The sequence below is a fragment of the Eriocheir sinensis genome, chromosome 42, assembly GCF_024679095.1.
Source record: "Eriocheir sinensis breed Jianghai 21 chromosome 42, ASM2467909v1, whole genome shotgun sequence".
Classification (NCBI taxonomy): Eukaryota; Metazoa; Arthropoda; class Malacostraca; order Decapoda; family Varunidae; genus Eriocheir; species Eriocheir sinensis.
The window spans coordinates 6,882,729-6,899,394 of NC_066550.1; the positions used below are offsets into that span (position 1 = coordinate 6,882,729).

At 38.9% G+C, this 16,666-nt stretch overlaps 2 long non-coding RNA genes across 2 annotated transcripts in view; one reads left to right on the plus strand and one right to left on the minus strand.

The window, feature by feature from the left end:
• The first annotated feature begins 277 nt into the window (after positions 1 to 277).
• LOC127009883 (uncharacterized) lies at positions 278 to 1,204 on the plus strand. The gene is made up of 2 exons (XR_007762504.1): positions 278 to 425; positions 564 to 1,204. It is a non-coding gene; the product is annotated as an uncharacterized LOC127009883 (long non-coding RNA).
• Positions 1,205 to 2,606: 1,402 nt separating this feature from the next.
• Positions 2,607 to 16,666, minus strand: part of LOC127009884 (uncharacterized) — a 16,851-nt gene continuing 2,791 nt past the window's right edge. Inside the window, exon 2 of the long non-coding RNA XR_007762505.1 lies at positions 2,607 to 2,824. This is a non-coding gene — a long non-coding RNA (uncharacterized LOC127009884). The remainder of the gene's footprint in view (positions 2,825 to 16,666) is intronic.

Sequence of the window (16,666 nt, forward strand, 5' to 3'; positions counted from 1 at the left end):
GGTCGTGTGGGTACGGTGATAGGAGTGAGGTAGTGTAGGTGGGGTAGTATGGGTAGGGTAGTGTAGGTGGGGTAGTATGGGTGGGGTAGTATGGGAAGGGGTACAGAAGTGGGGTTGGGTGTGGGGTAGAGTGGTGCTAGGTTGAGGGAATGGAGGTGGATTACGAGACTGTGTGGGAGTGGATTAGGACTGGGAACGAGAAGGACAAGAGGGAGGAAGAAAAGAACTTGGGGATGGGGAGACAAAAAGTGGATGAACACAGGAAGAGGGGAGGTGAGGCTGGGTTTATGAGGAAAGTAAGGAGATGGGACTTAGGAGATGAGGCTGGGGGAGGGGGGGGGGGTTAGATTGTGTGGGTGGTTACTGGGCGAGGTGTTTGGTGAGTTTGGTGTGGTGAGAGTGCCTGTCACATCCCAAATCAAGAGGTCATGAAATTGGTGTTGTGGAGTAGATGGGGGGAGATGAGGGTGGAGGGGGCGGGTGAGATTGTGTGGGTGGTTACTGGGCGGGTTGCTTGGTGAGTTTGGTGTGGTGAGAGTGCCTGTCACATCCCAAATCAAGAGGTCATGAAATTGGTGTTGTGGAGTTGATGGGGGGTGCTCTCTCCTTCACCACGCCCGCCATCACCACCACCAACACCACCACCACGCAATTCTTCTTCGTCTTCTTTCACTTCCTTTTCACAGCTTTTGTCTTTCACTTAAAATTTTTCTAATACAGTTTCGTTTCTTTCTCCTGTTCTTTTATTTATTCACAATCATTCACACCATCAATTACTTCTTACTCGTTTTCTGCCACTTCCTTTACACAATTTTTCTTTCACTCAAAAAATTTCCTCATATAATTTTCTTCCTTTCTCCTGTCCTCTTATTCACAAAGTCACCATCATCACCACCATCATTATTTTTTCAACTTCAGTGTTCTCAGATAACCAAGGAAGTGGCGAAGTGGCTGAGGTGTCGCCTTGTGATTTGATGGCCCAAGGTTCGAAATGTGAGACTAGTTGGGTGTTTGGGCGCTACTTAGGCGTTGGATCTTACTTATCTGTTTGGCAAGTCGGTGTTTATCATTGTTATCATTATTTTTTAGCTGCTCTGAATAGAAATGGAAATGTTTTGATCTTGTTTTCTTTCCTTTAATTTGCGCTCTTTTGTATTTCATTTGTTATCTTGATCTGTTTTTTTTGTTATTTTTCTCTTTCACTTCCCTGTTCGGTTACTTTTTTTTCCCTTCTATTTTGCTTCAGTGCATTTTCCTATTTCATTTACTTCCTTATCACAACTATTTATCATCTTTCACTTCTTCAAATATCTTCCTTTTTTCTTCTATCTTCTCCTCCACTTTTATTTTCTCTCCTCAGTTTATTTTCCTTTTTTTTTTTTTTACTTCTTCCCCACAGCTGGGTTCTCACATTTCACTTCACACAAGTTCTCTTTTCTTCCTCTTTTCTCTTCTCTACTCTTCTTATCGTCAACGGTATAACGAACAATCACTCACCACTACCTTTCTCTTGAGTCACTACCACACCACAAACACCAACTTCACTCACACCACCACACACCACCACATTTTTTTCTTTTCCTTTTTTATTTTTTTTTTCTTTTCTTTTCCTTTTTTCTTTTCTCTCCTTTCTCTCCTCCTTTTTTCAGTTCTCTCCCTTTCCTTGATGTTTTTTTTTTTTTCCTCCTTTCTTATTTTTCTTTTTTTCTTCTTTTTTTTTTTTTTTCTTTTTTTTTTTTTCTTTTTTTCTTTTTTTCTTTTCTTCTTTCTTCTTTCTTCTTTGTTTGTCAATTAATTTTCTGCTCTTTCCTTGGTATTCTTTCTCTCTTTCTCTTGCAACGTTTTTTCTCCCTACTTCTCTTTTCTCGACCTCTTTTTCAATCAGTTCTTCGGTCAGTTCTCTTTTCTCTCTCTCTTTCTGCCGCACCTGGCTATTATGTCACCTAACAGACCATCATCCGGTGCGCTTCTTATCTATGGATGCTGAGTGTGTGTGTGTGTGTGTGTGTGTGTGTGTGTGTGTCTGTGTGTGTGTGTGTGAATGCCCAGGTACAGATTACTTTCTCTCTTCTTTAGTTTTCTTTTTGTCTTGAGCCAACGGATCGGAGATGAGCACCGCCGCCACGCGTTGCTCTAGTGTGCTCCAAACTGTCCTTTATCTTTTGAGTTTTCTTTTCAACTTTATCTATTTTGAGGTTTCTCTAACTCACGCTTTTCCCTTGTGTTTTTGGGTTATTTTATTTGTTAGGCCTTGTCACAGATTTTTTCCCATTGTTTTCTTTATCTTCTTCAACTTTTTATTTTTTCTTATTTTTATGGAGAAATCTTGACTGCTTTTTTTTTTACTTCTTTTCTTATTTTCTTATTTTCATTTCGTATCTTCTCTTCTTTTCTTTTTTGGAGACCTTTGCACTAACGTCTTTTTCTTTTCTTATTGTTTTTTTTCTGTTTAATTCCTGTTTTTTTGTCTTACTTTATTGGATACTGGGATAGATTTTTTACATATTATTTTCCTAGTTCTGTTTTACTAATAATCTGGACACCATTACTCAGATTTTTCTTTTCTTTTCTTTTCTTTTCATATTTTTCCTTTATTTTCTTGGTGAGTGATGGAAGAGAGAGGAGGAGGAGGAGGAGAAGAACGAAGAGGAGGAGGAGGAGGACAAGAGGAATGGGGAAGAGAAAAGGGGTTGTTGATAGAATTATTATCCTTAAATTATTTCCAGTTCTGCTTTCTTTTTTTGTTTCTTCTTCTTATTCTTTGTTTCTTGTTCTTCTTCGTCTATGTCGGGGAAGAGGTTGGATTGGCGGCCGTGTTACTCGTCTGTAATGCCAGAGAAAAGGTTTGTTAAAATATGGGGATGATTGTTTTTTAGTGGCGGTAATGGTGCACACACACACACACACACACACACACACACACACACACACACACACACACACACACACACACACACACACACACACACACACACATTTTTCCCTTTCTTCTTCTCCTTTGCCTTCAGTAAAATTTATTCTATGGAACTTTTCCTTAACTTTTAATTTTACTATTATTGTAATAATTTCCACGCAAATAAATATCAGTGTTAACATAACTGTAATGATCTATCTCCCTGCAAATTTCTCGTGCCGAGATGTCGGCTCACTCCTTAATGAGTTTCGCATCTCCGCCCATACGGTGTTGCTCTCTCAAGGCTCATCCACTCAAGGAAACTTTATATATTTGTGAGGGAGGGTCACATGGAGGGTCACCAACTAGTCCCAAGGGAGGGAGAGAAGAGAGAGGTGGTGGAAGGAAAGGGATGATGGGAGGACAGGTGAAACAGAACGTGATATGTTTTGGAGAAACACGTTTAATGAGCAATGAATTCAAGGAAGGAGTGGTGATGAAAACTGAAAAAAAGATAACAAATTTGTAGGTACTGAGAGAGCAATTACTGATAAGAAAGAAGGAAGGAGGGCCGGAGAAAGGGAAGGGCGGTGGGCCAAGCGGTGGAGGTCATTAATCAGTAAGAAGCGAAAATGAGATGATGGAAGGGTCACTTGTTGCTAACCAACCCGACTTGCAGGAAAAGAAGTAGCTGGCGGAGGGGATGAACTGAGATAATGTGTGTGTGTGTGTGTGTGTGTGTGTGTGTGTGTGTGTGTGTGTGTGTGTAATAATAATAATAATAATAATAATAATAATAATAATAATAATAATAATAATAATAATAATAATCGGTTTATTAAGTGACTGCAGCTGTTAAGATGAAAATATACACATTAAGAAAACAATGTTGAAATGTAATAAAACATGGAAAAGTACAGTATGAAAGGGGTACAGGGGGTATATTGTTTATATTATGTGGTAAAGCTGTGATGAACACAAAGAACACAAGAGGGGGGGATGCTGTGGTCCTTACGAGGAGTGCAATGTTCAAAGGTGGAAGATGAAGGACAGCAAAAACAAAAACCTGAAGGAGGAAAAGAAGAAGAAGAAGAAGAAGAAGAAGAAGAAGACGAAGAAGAAAGAAAATGCTGCAGTGTCGGAGAAGGAGGAGAAGAAGAAGAACAAGAAGAAGAAAAAGAAGAAAGAAAATAAAGAAGAATAACAATGAAAAAATAACAATAACATAATCATATACAACAACAACAACAATCAACACTTACCACTAACATACCATCCTCCAACACAAAGAAAAAAAAAAAAGGTAAAAGTACAATAAAAAAAGAATAAAAACAATACAAGGTTATCCATTGACCAGGTAAGAGCAATCCAGCAAAACAAACAGGTGTGGAATGACAGGTAAAGAGACACAGGTAAGAAAAAAGAAGCCACGAGGAAAATAAAGATATCAGGTAACCAAAGAGAAGCCACAAAGAATATAAAGAGATACAGGTGACAAAAAAAGTTACAAATGAAAATAAGGAAATACAGTTAATAAAAATAATAACCCCCCCCAAAAATTAAAGGAATATATGTATGAACAATTAAAAACAAAACATATGAAATAAAAAAGGATAAAAGAAGGAAAACAGGAAATGAGGAGCAGAACAGAGAGGGAGAGGAAGGAGAGAAGGGAGAGGGAAAAAAGTGAGGACTGAGAGAGAGGAAGCAAGAGTTGAAGGAGGGGAGAGAGGGGAAAGAGGAGGGAGAGTACGGGAGAGGGGAGGAGAGGCCAGTGATGACAAATGTGTAGGATGTGTGTTAGGGGAGATAACAGAACACGTGGCATCCTGTTAAAACACCTCCACCACCATCACCATCACCACCACCATTACCACAACCACAATCACCACCACCACTATCACCACCACCACCATCACCATCACCACCACTACCACCATCACCATCACCATCACCACCACTACCACTATCACCACCACCATCACCATCACCACCACCACCACCACCTCTATCACCATCACCATCACCACCACCACCACCACCACCACCACCATCACCATCACCACCACTACTAATTCGTTCGCATGTTACGTTATGTCACTCTTTTGTTCATCATCATCATCATCACCACCACCATCATCACCACTATTAGTAACTCGATCTCACGTTATGTCTCTTTTTAATCTATCATCATCATCATCATCATCACCATCATCACCACCTGCAATGTTACTTAACTCTCCTCTTACTTTATCTCTTTTTTTATTTCATTCATCACCATCACCACCAGCAGTTATACCCTCCATCTCCCTTTATTCCTTCACCTCCACCACTTGTTACCTGATATCATAAAACCTCCCTTCTCTCTCTCTCTCTCTCTCTCTCTCTCTCTCTCTCTCTCTCTCTCTCTCTCTCTCTCTCTCTCTCTCTCTCTCTCTCTCACCACTACTATCACCACCATTACCAAGATCATCACCATTATCATATTCATCACCTCCTCTTCATCACCACCATCACCACCACCATAACCTTTACCAAAAACAACAACACCACCACCACCACCACCATCACCAACACCACCACTTTCATCACCTCCTTTACTACTGCAGTGTGAGGTGATGAGGTCAGGTTCCGGCACACACACACACACACACACACACACACACACATACACACACACACACACACACACACACCTGAATGAGGTTCGCCTTGTGGGAAGAGGAAGATAAAGAGAAAGAGGAGGAGGAGGAGAAGGAGGAGGAGGACACTCTTGTTTTCTTAATACCAAAGTCTACTAAACTTGATCTTAACTGTATGAAGTATAATTTGTTAAAGGTCTAGTTAACATATATCCGTGTGTGTGTGTGTGTGTGTGTGTGTGTGTGTGTGTGTGTGTGTGTGTGTGTGTGTGTGCCAGCAACAACAGACCAGTACAAGGTCCATTAGTTATATGTCACTGGTCCATACTTATAATTATTTGCACACACACACACACACACACACACACACACACACACACACACACACACACACACACACACACACACACACATGGTTATGACACTCTTCCATACGCCTTTTTCCCTTTTTTTTTGTTGTGAATTTTTCTTCAATGAGTTTTCTATTTTCTCGCATTCATTTTATTGGTTCATGTTCCCCTCCTTTCCTTTTTTTAAATAAAATTATCATCCTTCAAAGTCCCAATGTTTTTATTCTTAATGTAAACTTTTTTCACTCATTCTTTCTTTTTTCTATATTACATTCTTTTCCTTTTTAATTTCTATCCATATATCTAACTATCACTCTATCTATCTATCTATCTATCTATCTATGTCGATCTCACTATCTAGCTCTCTGTCGAAGTATCTATATCTATCTATCTAGTTGCTTATCTTCCTTTATTTCTACTTCTCTTCCTATATTTTTACTTCTCTTCCCTTCTACAATTTTTTTTCACTTTTCACGGTTATCTATCTTTCTACATTTCTCCTCCATTTATTCATTTATTCTCCATTTTTTTCACTTTTTCACCATCTAGGTTATCTATCTTTTAATATTTTTCCTCCCCTTCTGCCTATCTCCATCCTTTTTCAGCATTTTTTCACTAACTTCCTTTCTTCACTACTTCCTCGTTTCACTTACGCTGCGATAGTACACTTTGCACATTTTGAGGCCACGTCCTTGTTTGCTCGCCTCCCGTAAACACCCGCCTCGGATAACAAACAGTCCATGTGTCTTTCTGTCGGAGTTTATGTCTGTTCGTCTGTGGCTTTGTGTATGAGCCGTTATGTCTGTCTGTCTTGTCTGTCTGTAGGTTGGTCGGTCGGTCTTCTGTCTGTATTTTTGATTTCTACCACCTGTGAATTCCTTTGTGTGTGTGTGTGTGTGTGTGTGTGTGTGTGTGTGTGTGTGTGTGTGTGTGTGCTTCTAAATTTGTCTGTCTGTCTGTCTCTCTACATTACAAGTCATATTTCATTTCGTTATATAAATACGTCTCTCTCTCTCTCTCTCTCTCTCTCTCTCTCTCTCTCTCTCTCTCTCTCTCTCTCTCTCTCTCTCTCTCTCAGTCTTTCAATCTACCTGCATGGCTATACCTGTTTCTCACGTAAGCCTAATTAACGTGTATAACTGTTAAATACCAAGGATAAGTCAATACAGAAGTAGACACAAGGATTGAAGGCTTACAGGAGGCCAGTCTGCCCGAACAAGGTAACAAGGGCCTATTCTTAAATCTTTCGCCCACAAACACACACATTTGCAAAGGCTTTCTTGGGAGTTGTAAGCTCTTTCTTGTGTTGTTTAATGAGGCTGGTGGTAGTTTAACAATGGTAGTAGTATGATAAAACTTTCGTAGTAATTGTAAGCTTTTTCCTGAGTATTTTATGGGGTTGGTAGTAATTTGACAAGGCTTTCGTAAGAGTTGTAAGCCTAACCCTGAGTAGTTATATGACCCTGGTTGCAGTGTGACAACGACAGTAGTTTGACAAGGCTTTCGTAAGAGTTGTAAGCCTTTCCCTGTGTAGTTTTATGCCTCTGTTGGGAGTTAAAAAACGGAATTTTATTTTTAAATTACAGGAAACAGCTCAAAGGGGAAAAAAGGGAAACAATAATGAAAAAAAGCCCGCTACTCACTGTTACCACAAAAGAGTCAAGAGGAGTGGCCGAAAGATAGGTCAATTTCGGGAGGAGAGGTGTCCTGATACCCTCCTTGGCAAGTCTTTCGTAGTTCTAAGGATTTTTTTTTGTAGTTTTACTTCCCTGATGGTAGTTTGACAATGGTAGTAGTTTGGCAAGGCTTTCGTAGGAGTTCTAAGCCTTTTTATGCTCCTGGGGGTAGTTTGACAATGGTTCTGTACCACGAACTTGAATAAAAAAAAAAGCCAATCATGAGAACGCGATTAAAACCCTTCTCGGCCTTTGAAAATATTTGATGTGAGAGCAAGATGGAAGCGTCTGAGAGTAACGACCTCAACCACCAGTGATTCCGTCTATTTCTCTTATACATCTTTCAACCGTGTCTGCCTCAACCATTTTACTGTTGTTGTTATAGCTATTGTTGTTGTTGTTGTAAATCATGCTCTTTACACGTTCAACTTTCATTATTGTTTACAAATTACACTGAATGCTATGAAGATGGATATAAATAGATTGCAGTAAGTTAATTTTCTCTTGTACACACAGACACACACACACACACACACACACACACACACACACACACGTACACTTTTCTAAATCAACCAAATACACTTTGATATACGTGCACGTCCACGTAAATAATAATAATAATAATAATAATAATAATAATAATAATAATAATAATAATAATAATAATAATAATAATAATATACGGTTTATTCAGGTATACGGCAGCTGTCTGGTTGAAAATTTACATTTTATAAATACATTTAAATAAATTTCGCTGACGAGAACAAGTACAAAAAGAGAAGGGGGATGGAAAACTTGTCTCTGGGAAAGGTAGGGGTGATGGGAGGGGATGGGTGCGATGGAGTGCAGTGGGGGTGGTGCCGGGGGGGCGAAGGGGCGGATTCTTCCAGATGGCGGTGAGGTCAAGTGCGATGTTAATCCTCGGGTAGGATGCTGGGTTCAGGTGACAGGTCCCAGAGGGATGCAGGTGGGCAGTATCTGGGAGGTCACTCAGGGATACCCAGGCTTAGTAAGGAAGTGCTAAGCCTGGGATGGCGAGACACAGGTGGTGATTGCCGGCCGGTTTATCGGAACAAGTGCACAGAGTTTATGAAGGTGCCGAACATCTTGCTCCAGACCTAAATGACGAGGCTGCCTCACTGCTTGCCACCTGAACTGACCTTCCTCTGCTGCTGGGTGATTTCGTCCTCCGGAGCTTGAGCGTGTCCTCGGTGTTGTGTTGGCGACACAGCTCTCACTACCCTTCCAGCACCACTAACCACTGCACTCACTGTATGTCTGTATAGTGTCACAACATTTCACGAGTGTTCTTTGTAATAATGAGTACCTTGAAAACAATGGGAAGGGGCGGGGGAATGGGGAGCGCAGGAGAAGAAAAAGAAAAAGAAAAAGTGTCAACAAACCGACCCCGTGGCTGCTATGGGGAGCGCCAAGTGACACGTCTTGACCCCGTGAGGGTCAAGAGAGGTGTGTGTTTGTGTGTGTTTGTGTGTACCTTATTGAGTGCCAGAGAGGTCGGTGTTGACGCTGCTCCCTCAACGGTGTCTAGAGAGCGACTGAGAGAGTGTGTGTGTGTGTGTGTGAGAGAGAGAGAGAGAGAGAGAGAGAGAGAGAGAGAGAGAGAGAGAGAGAGAGAGAGAGAGAGAGAGAGAGAGAGAGAGAGAGAGAGAGAGAGAGAGAGAGAGAGAGACACACACACACACACACACACACACACACACACACACACACACACACACACCAATTTGTTTATCATTATAATTGTCCTTTATCTTTTCTTTGTATTTACTTTCCCCATAATGATTTCTTTTCTCTTTTCTTTTTATTTCTTTTCCTATTTCAACACGAAAGGCCAAACATAAACTTTCATAAAATCCTCCTCCTCCTCCTCCTCCTCCTCCTCTCCCTCCTATTCCTCTTCCTGCGGCTGTAATAAAGCTATTTCTATGCTCGGCTCCATAGTGAGGACCTTGTTGTGTAAACCGCCAAGACACAGGAGCTATGCTGCACATGGAGACTTTTTGGTAAGACCCCATAAGAAAGCTCCTACTGGTAAGGAGACACCCACGAAAGGATATGACATGGGTCTTGAAGGGCGTGAAGATGCTGCTGAGTAGCGTCGGTCACTCCAATATATGATTTTTACTAGAAAGTAACCCAATAAGTATAAGTAATGACCTCATTCTTCTTCTGTATTTCCTCCTGCCTACGACTTGAACTCTTTCAAGAGAAGGGTATCTGGACACCTCTCCTCCCGAATTTGACCTCTCTTTCGGCCACCTCTTTGGATTCTTTTTGTGAGCAACGAGTAGCGGGCTTTTTTTTATTTTTATTATTGTTTACTTTTTTGTGTGCCCTTGAGCTGTCTCCTTTGTTGTAAAAATAATTAAAAAAAATAAGAAAAACGAGGAACTGCAGTAAAGATTTTTTTTATTTTTTCCCCAAAGTTAGTCACTTTCTGACTTGCTAACTGCATGCCTCCTTATCCCTGCCGCGGCCCCGCTGCACATATCTTTCTACTCTTGCTCATCCCTATGTTGTCCAAATCCTCTATGCAAGAGTGAACCAACATCTCCATTCTTTTATCCCTTTTACTGGTAAACTCTGGAACAGCCTTAATCCCTCCTGCCTACGTCTTGAGCTCCTTCAAGAGGAGGGCATCAGAACACTGCTCCATCCGATGGTGCCTCTCTTCTGGCTCCTCATTTTATTATCTTTACAGGGCAGCGCATGACGGCCATTTTTTGTGAGTTTGCCCTTGAGCAGCTTCCTCTCCTGTGAAATATAATGCCACTGGAACAACCTTCCTGCAGATACATTTACAGTGAAAACTTGTTTTGCCAGGCTACTATGTTTTCTCCTCTTTCACCTACTCTTCTTGAACCTCCTCCTCCTCCTCCTCCTCCTCCTCCTCCTCCTACTTCTACTATATACTACTACTACTACTACTACTACTACTACTACTATTGTTACTACCACTTATATTACCATCCCTCCTCCTCCTCCTCCTACTATTACTACTACTACTGCGACTACTACTACTACTACTTCTAGAACTACTACTACTACTACCACTACTACTACTCCTACTCCTACTACTACTACTACTATTACTACTACTTTACTACTTCTACGCATGAAAAAGTAAGCAGTCAGAAAAAACAAATTATACAAGAAATCAACAACATAGAGGTTTCTTTTTCATCATCATCAACAACATCCGAGTCTTCACAATCTCCACCTTCACTATCACAATTATCTTCATTCTTCTAAAAAACAGTTAAGAAGGAGGAGGAAGAAAGGAGAAGGGGAAGAAGCGAGGACGATTCTTATAAACAGTTTACCCGAATGAGTATGGGGAGAGAAGACGAGAGGGAGGAGGAGGAGGAAGAGGAGGGGAGGAAGAAGGGAGGAAGAGGAAAGGAGGAAGGAGGAGAGAATGAAAGAAAGAAGAAAGAGGATGGGAAGGAAGAAGAAAGAAAGAAGGGAAGGAAAAAGGGTGGAAGGAAGAAAAGGAGAAAGGAGGAAAGGAAGAAGGAAGGGAGGGAGGGAGGTAGGGAGGGCGGGAGGGAGGGTTGTGGAATTATCAAAGGAATGGGAAGGGTTTAGTCACGTAAGAGAGAGAGAGAGAGAGAGAGAGAGAGAGAGAGAGAGAGAGAGAGAGAGAGAATCCATTTTCGACGCTATATATATACATTCGTGAGAAAGAGATGTTCAAAGATAAAAATAGACTCTCTCTCTCTCTCTCTCTCTCTCTCTCTCTCTCTCTCTCTCTCTCAATATAGTTAGAAATGTTTACTGGGTCAACAAGTGCTATTAATAGGGGTTGAGAGAGAGAGAGAGAGAGAGAGAGAGAGAGAGAGAGAGAGAGAGAGAGAGAGAGAGAGAGAGAGATTTTGTCTGTTTATGTCTGTCTGTCTGTCTCTGTCTTTGTGTCCGTATATATAGTTCAAAGTAAATTTCCTAGGCAGTGTGTGTGTGTGTGTTTATGTGACAGGTAAAAGCACTACGGGGTGACAGGTACGGCTTTCCAGCGTGTTCAGTAACATAAACCTTCTAAAACACCAGCAGAGTAACCCGTGAAAGAAGTTGAATAAATACTTTAGTCATCCATGTGGGAAGGTCATTTCCTGCTACACGAATTTTCAATGTTAATATATTATAAAACAACCGAGACTGAAAAATATACTAATTCCTCTCTCTCCTACTGCTTCTCCTTTTCCTCCTCCTCCTCCTCCTCAGATTCTTCTCTTCTTCTTCCTCCTCATTTTCAGTTTTTTCTCTTCCTCCTCCTCCCCAGTTTCTTCTCATCCTCCTCGTCTTCTTTCTCCTTTTTCTCTTCCCTCTCTTCTTCCTTTTCCTTTTCCTCCTTCTCTTTTTCCTCTTCCTTCTCTTCGTCCTCCTCATCTTCATCGTAACAACATGGAACACAATCCCAATAAATCCTTTTTGTCTACGTATAAATACACAAAATACATAAGACAAAGGTGTTCCATTAAGCCAATGAATGCCACACACTTACTCCAATATCCTTACAAATATAACACTTTCAACTCTAACAAACAAATACCATATAAGTCTAAAACCTCTCCAATGCTGACGAAATATTGCTTTCTACCAACAAATTTATTTAGATATTCAATTTTATTGATCTATTTATTCATTTGTGCGAGATATTTGGATTTTTCTGTTTAATCTACTGTTTATTTCTTTCTTCGGTTATCTTTCTTGCTTAATTCCCACCTTCTTTAGTCACATTCCTCATTTTTTTCTACATCATAATTTCCATTCGAACTGACCGCCTGTTTTAGGCTTCTCGTTCTATTTGCTATCTTGTAGGAGCGGCTCGTGGCATTATTTTATTTTTTTATATTTTTTTTTTTGCCCTTGAGCTGCTTCCCTTACTGTAAAACAAGCACTAAATCAAAGAAAGGTGAAGCGTTCTGTCCGGCCAATCACTACCTGACACCCCTCCACGTGCCAGGTATCTTATCTCGTTATCTCCTTATCATATTTGCTTCTCGCCTTCCATCCTATTATCTCCCTCACACCTCTCCCCACCTCTTCCTTGCCTCTTATCTGGGTGGGGGGCATCGGAAGCTATACGCGATCTCTCTCTCTCTCTCTCTCTCTCTCTCTCTCTCTCTCTCTCTCTCTCTCTCTCTCTCTCTCTCTCTCTCTCTAACACACACACACACACACACACACATACACACACACACATTCTTGATCTGCCCAGAACTCAAAATCTAAACAGGAAACCTTATATCTCTTTCACAGCCTCCTCGAGGTTGGGCGTTCTGTACCGTCTCCGCCAGTTCCCCCCCTCCCCCCCCCACTCACACAGTCCTTATACAGAGAACAGTCTATGGGTCTTTGTTTCATCATCTCCCCTCTTCTTACTGATAGCCTCCAACCTCTTAAACTCAGCCACCATGTTGCATCTCTTTCTATCTTCTGTCGATATTTTCATGCTGATTGCTCTTCTGAATCTGCTAACTGCATGCCTCCCTTCCTCCCGTGACCCCGTGCACTCGATTCGACTCTTGCTCATCCCTATACTGTTCTAATCCGGTATGCAAAAATTAACCAGCGTCTTCATTCTTTCATCCCTTTCTCTGGCAAACCCTGGACTGCTTTACTTCGTCTGTGTTTCCTCCTGTCTACGGCTTGAACTTTTCCTAGAGAGAAGTATCAAGACACCTCTCCTCCCGACCCCTCTTTTGGCCACTCATCCCTGTATGCATTCTTTTATGAGAGCAGCTCAGTTTATTATTTTGTTTAATCTATTGCCCTTGAGCTGCTTCCTTTATTGCAAACACACACACACACACACACACACACACACACACACACACACACACACACACACTTCACTTCATCTAAGCTAACCTATTCTAATGCAACAAAACAGAAATGAAGAAGAAGAAGAAGAAAAAGAAGAAGAAGGCGGAGGAGGAGGAGGAGGAGGAGAAAAATAAGAAGACGAAGAAGAAGAAGAAGAAGAAGAAGAAGAAGAAGAAGAAGAAGAAGAAGAAGTAGGAGAAGGAGAAGAAGAAGAAGAAGAAGAAGAAAAATAAGAAGAAGGTTTGAATCAGCCATCACAATTAAAAGAAAGGAAACAGGGTGAGGTTAAAAGGAAATCATAAAGAAAACAAAGGAAATTACACACGTGAACATTCATAATTACGTAAGGAATGATGAACTTGTAGGAAAAAAAATAATTAGAAAACGCACCACGAAGGAAAGAAAAAAACAATTAATAAAGAAAGAAACAATGATAGAAGGTAAATAATAGTAAATAAGGTGGAAGTAAAAATTAATAATAATAATAAAAGTAATATACAAAAATAGCAAGAAAAGTGGTGGCCAAAAAAATATCAAGAAAGTGAAAAGAGGAAAAATGTTCGGAAAAAAATAAGATAATGGATTAAAGGAAAATGAAAAGAGAAAAGGAAAAAAAAGAAAAGTCAAAGAAAAGGAGAAAAAGGTAAAGCTTAAAGGAAATGAGAAGAAGAAGAAGAAGAAAAAGAAGAAAAGAAGAAGAAGAAGACGAACAAGATGAATAAGAAGAAGAAAAAGACGAAGAAGAAGAAGAAGAAGAAAAAGAAGAATAAGAATAAGAAGAAAAGAAAGGTGAAGGAGAACAAGAATAAGAAGAACAAGAACAAGAGAAAAAACAAATAAAACAGCAGAAAACATAGAAATAAATAATGAAAAAAGATGAATGAATATAGACACTCCTTGTACACACACACACACACACACACACACACACACTGCTTTATCCTTCTAGCTTGAGCCAAGTCACGATTCTTGTTATTGTCGTTGTTGTTATTGCTGCCGCTCTTGTTTTTCTTGTTCTTGTTGTTGTTATTGATGTTATTGCAATGTTTGTTGTTAGCGATGAAATTTTATACTTTCTCTCTCTATTTATCTATCTATCTGACATCTATTTTTCTATCTATCTATCTATCTATTTATCATCTATTTGTCTATCTATCTATCCATTTTGTTTTCTTTGTCTTTTATTAACCGTATACTTTCTACCTTGCACAACAACAACAACAACAACAACAGCAATAATAATAATAATAATAATAATAATAATAATAATAATAATAATAATAATAATAATAATAATAATAATAATAATAATAATAATAATAATAATAATAATAATAATAATAATAATAATAATAATAATAATAATAATAATAATAATAATAACAATGACAGTAATAATAACAATAAGAACAACATCAACAACAACAGCAACAACAACAACAACAACAGTAATAACAGCAATAATAATAATGATAATATTTCGTCACTCTCCAGTAGTTTCATAATCTCACAACAAACACGTTCACATTTTCCCTACTTAACATTCCCGTTAGTTATCATCAGGTGTTGTTGTTCTCACACTGTCCGGCGTCACATTCTTTCCTAAACCCTCGTAGATAATCGGGGACTCTCCTACTTCTTATCACCTGCCTCTAGTTTTCATTCTCATAAGCTTCCTAACTTCTGTCTGTCGGGATTTCAACTGATTATTTCTTTCCGTTTGTCACCTGATCTGTATTCTGATTTTCATCCTATTATTTGTTAACTACCCTAATTTTCCTTATTTAAAAGCTTCTATCTATTATTTATTCTATTTATTGTTGATTTAAATTGTTATCTCTTAAATTTTCTCACATAATCAGTAATCCGTATTCTATTTTGTTTTACCATTCTTCTGTTTTCTTACTTATGCGCTTCTTCCGCTTTTTTTCTCTTTCAATTATCTAACTTTCAACTATCAAGCTTTCATTTATCCAACTTTATTTCGTTCATTTATTTCTTATTTTTCACATCTTTTTTTAATCTGTTATGCCCTCCTTTTTATCACCCTCCTTTTGCTTTCTCAGTTGTACGCTTGTAACTTTTTTTTCTTTCTATTAACTAACTTTCTTTTTCTTTCAATTATCTAACTTTCTTTTTCTTTCAATTATTTATCTTTATTTTTCTTTCAATTATCTAACTTTCTTTTTCTTTCAAGCATCTAACTTTCTTTTTCTTTCAATTATCTAGCTTTCTTTTTCTTTCAATTATCTAACTTTCTTTTTCTTTCAATTATCTAACTTTCTTTTTCTTTCAATTATCTAACTTTCTTTTTCTTTCAATCTTTCTTTTTCTTTCAATCTAACTTTCCTTTTCTTTCAATCCAACTTTCTTTTTCTCTCAATCTTTCCTTTTCCTTCAATCTAACTTTCTTTTTCTTTCAATTATCTAACTTTCTTTTTCTTTCAATTATCTAACTTTCTTTTACTTTCAATTATCTAACTTTCTTTTTCTTTCAAGCATCTCTTTCATTTTGTCACATCAACTTAAATCTGTCTTCTATTATTTGTGACCCGCCTTTTGTCTTCTTGCTTATAGGCATCTTTTAACTTTCTTTTTGTCGTTATTTCAGTTGATTATTTCTTTAATTTTTTTACATATTCTGTAATTTGCATTGTTCCATTTTTCTGACTCGCTTTTTATTTAATTTCTTTTCAAAAGCTTTCTTCTAACCTTCATTTTCTCGTTGGATTTAATGGTTACCTTCTTATTTCATCACATAATCCGTGTTTCCCTATTACTTGTCTGACGTCTTTCGTTTTCCTACGCAAAAACTTCGTCTAACCGTCACTTTGCCGTTAAATTAAATGTTTATCTATTTTTACATCAATCTCAATATTTTTCTGACATGATCTCATCGCATTTTTTTCAAGGATGGAATTACACCCTAGCTTCCAACACCTTTCTATATAATTATCTGAGGAGTGCATTCTCGTAACACTAGACTTGTTTGTGTTCTTAGAAAAGGCCCCAGCCCTCTCGTCCGACTCACTTCAACTTCAAAAGGGAGGGGGTGACATAAGCAGTGTGCCATAATTATATGAAGAAGGGGATGATAATGGAGATGGTGGTATTGATGGTGATGAGGATAATACTGATAACGCTATGAAGATGAAGAAAACAATGATGATGATGACGAGGGCAGTTATAGTGTTGATGATGATGATGAGGGCAAATATAGTGTTGATGATGATGAAGATGATGATGATGATGATT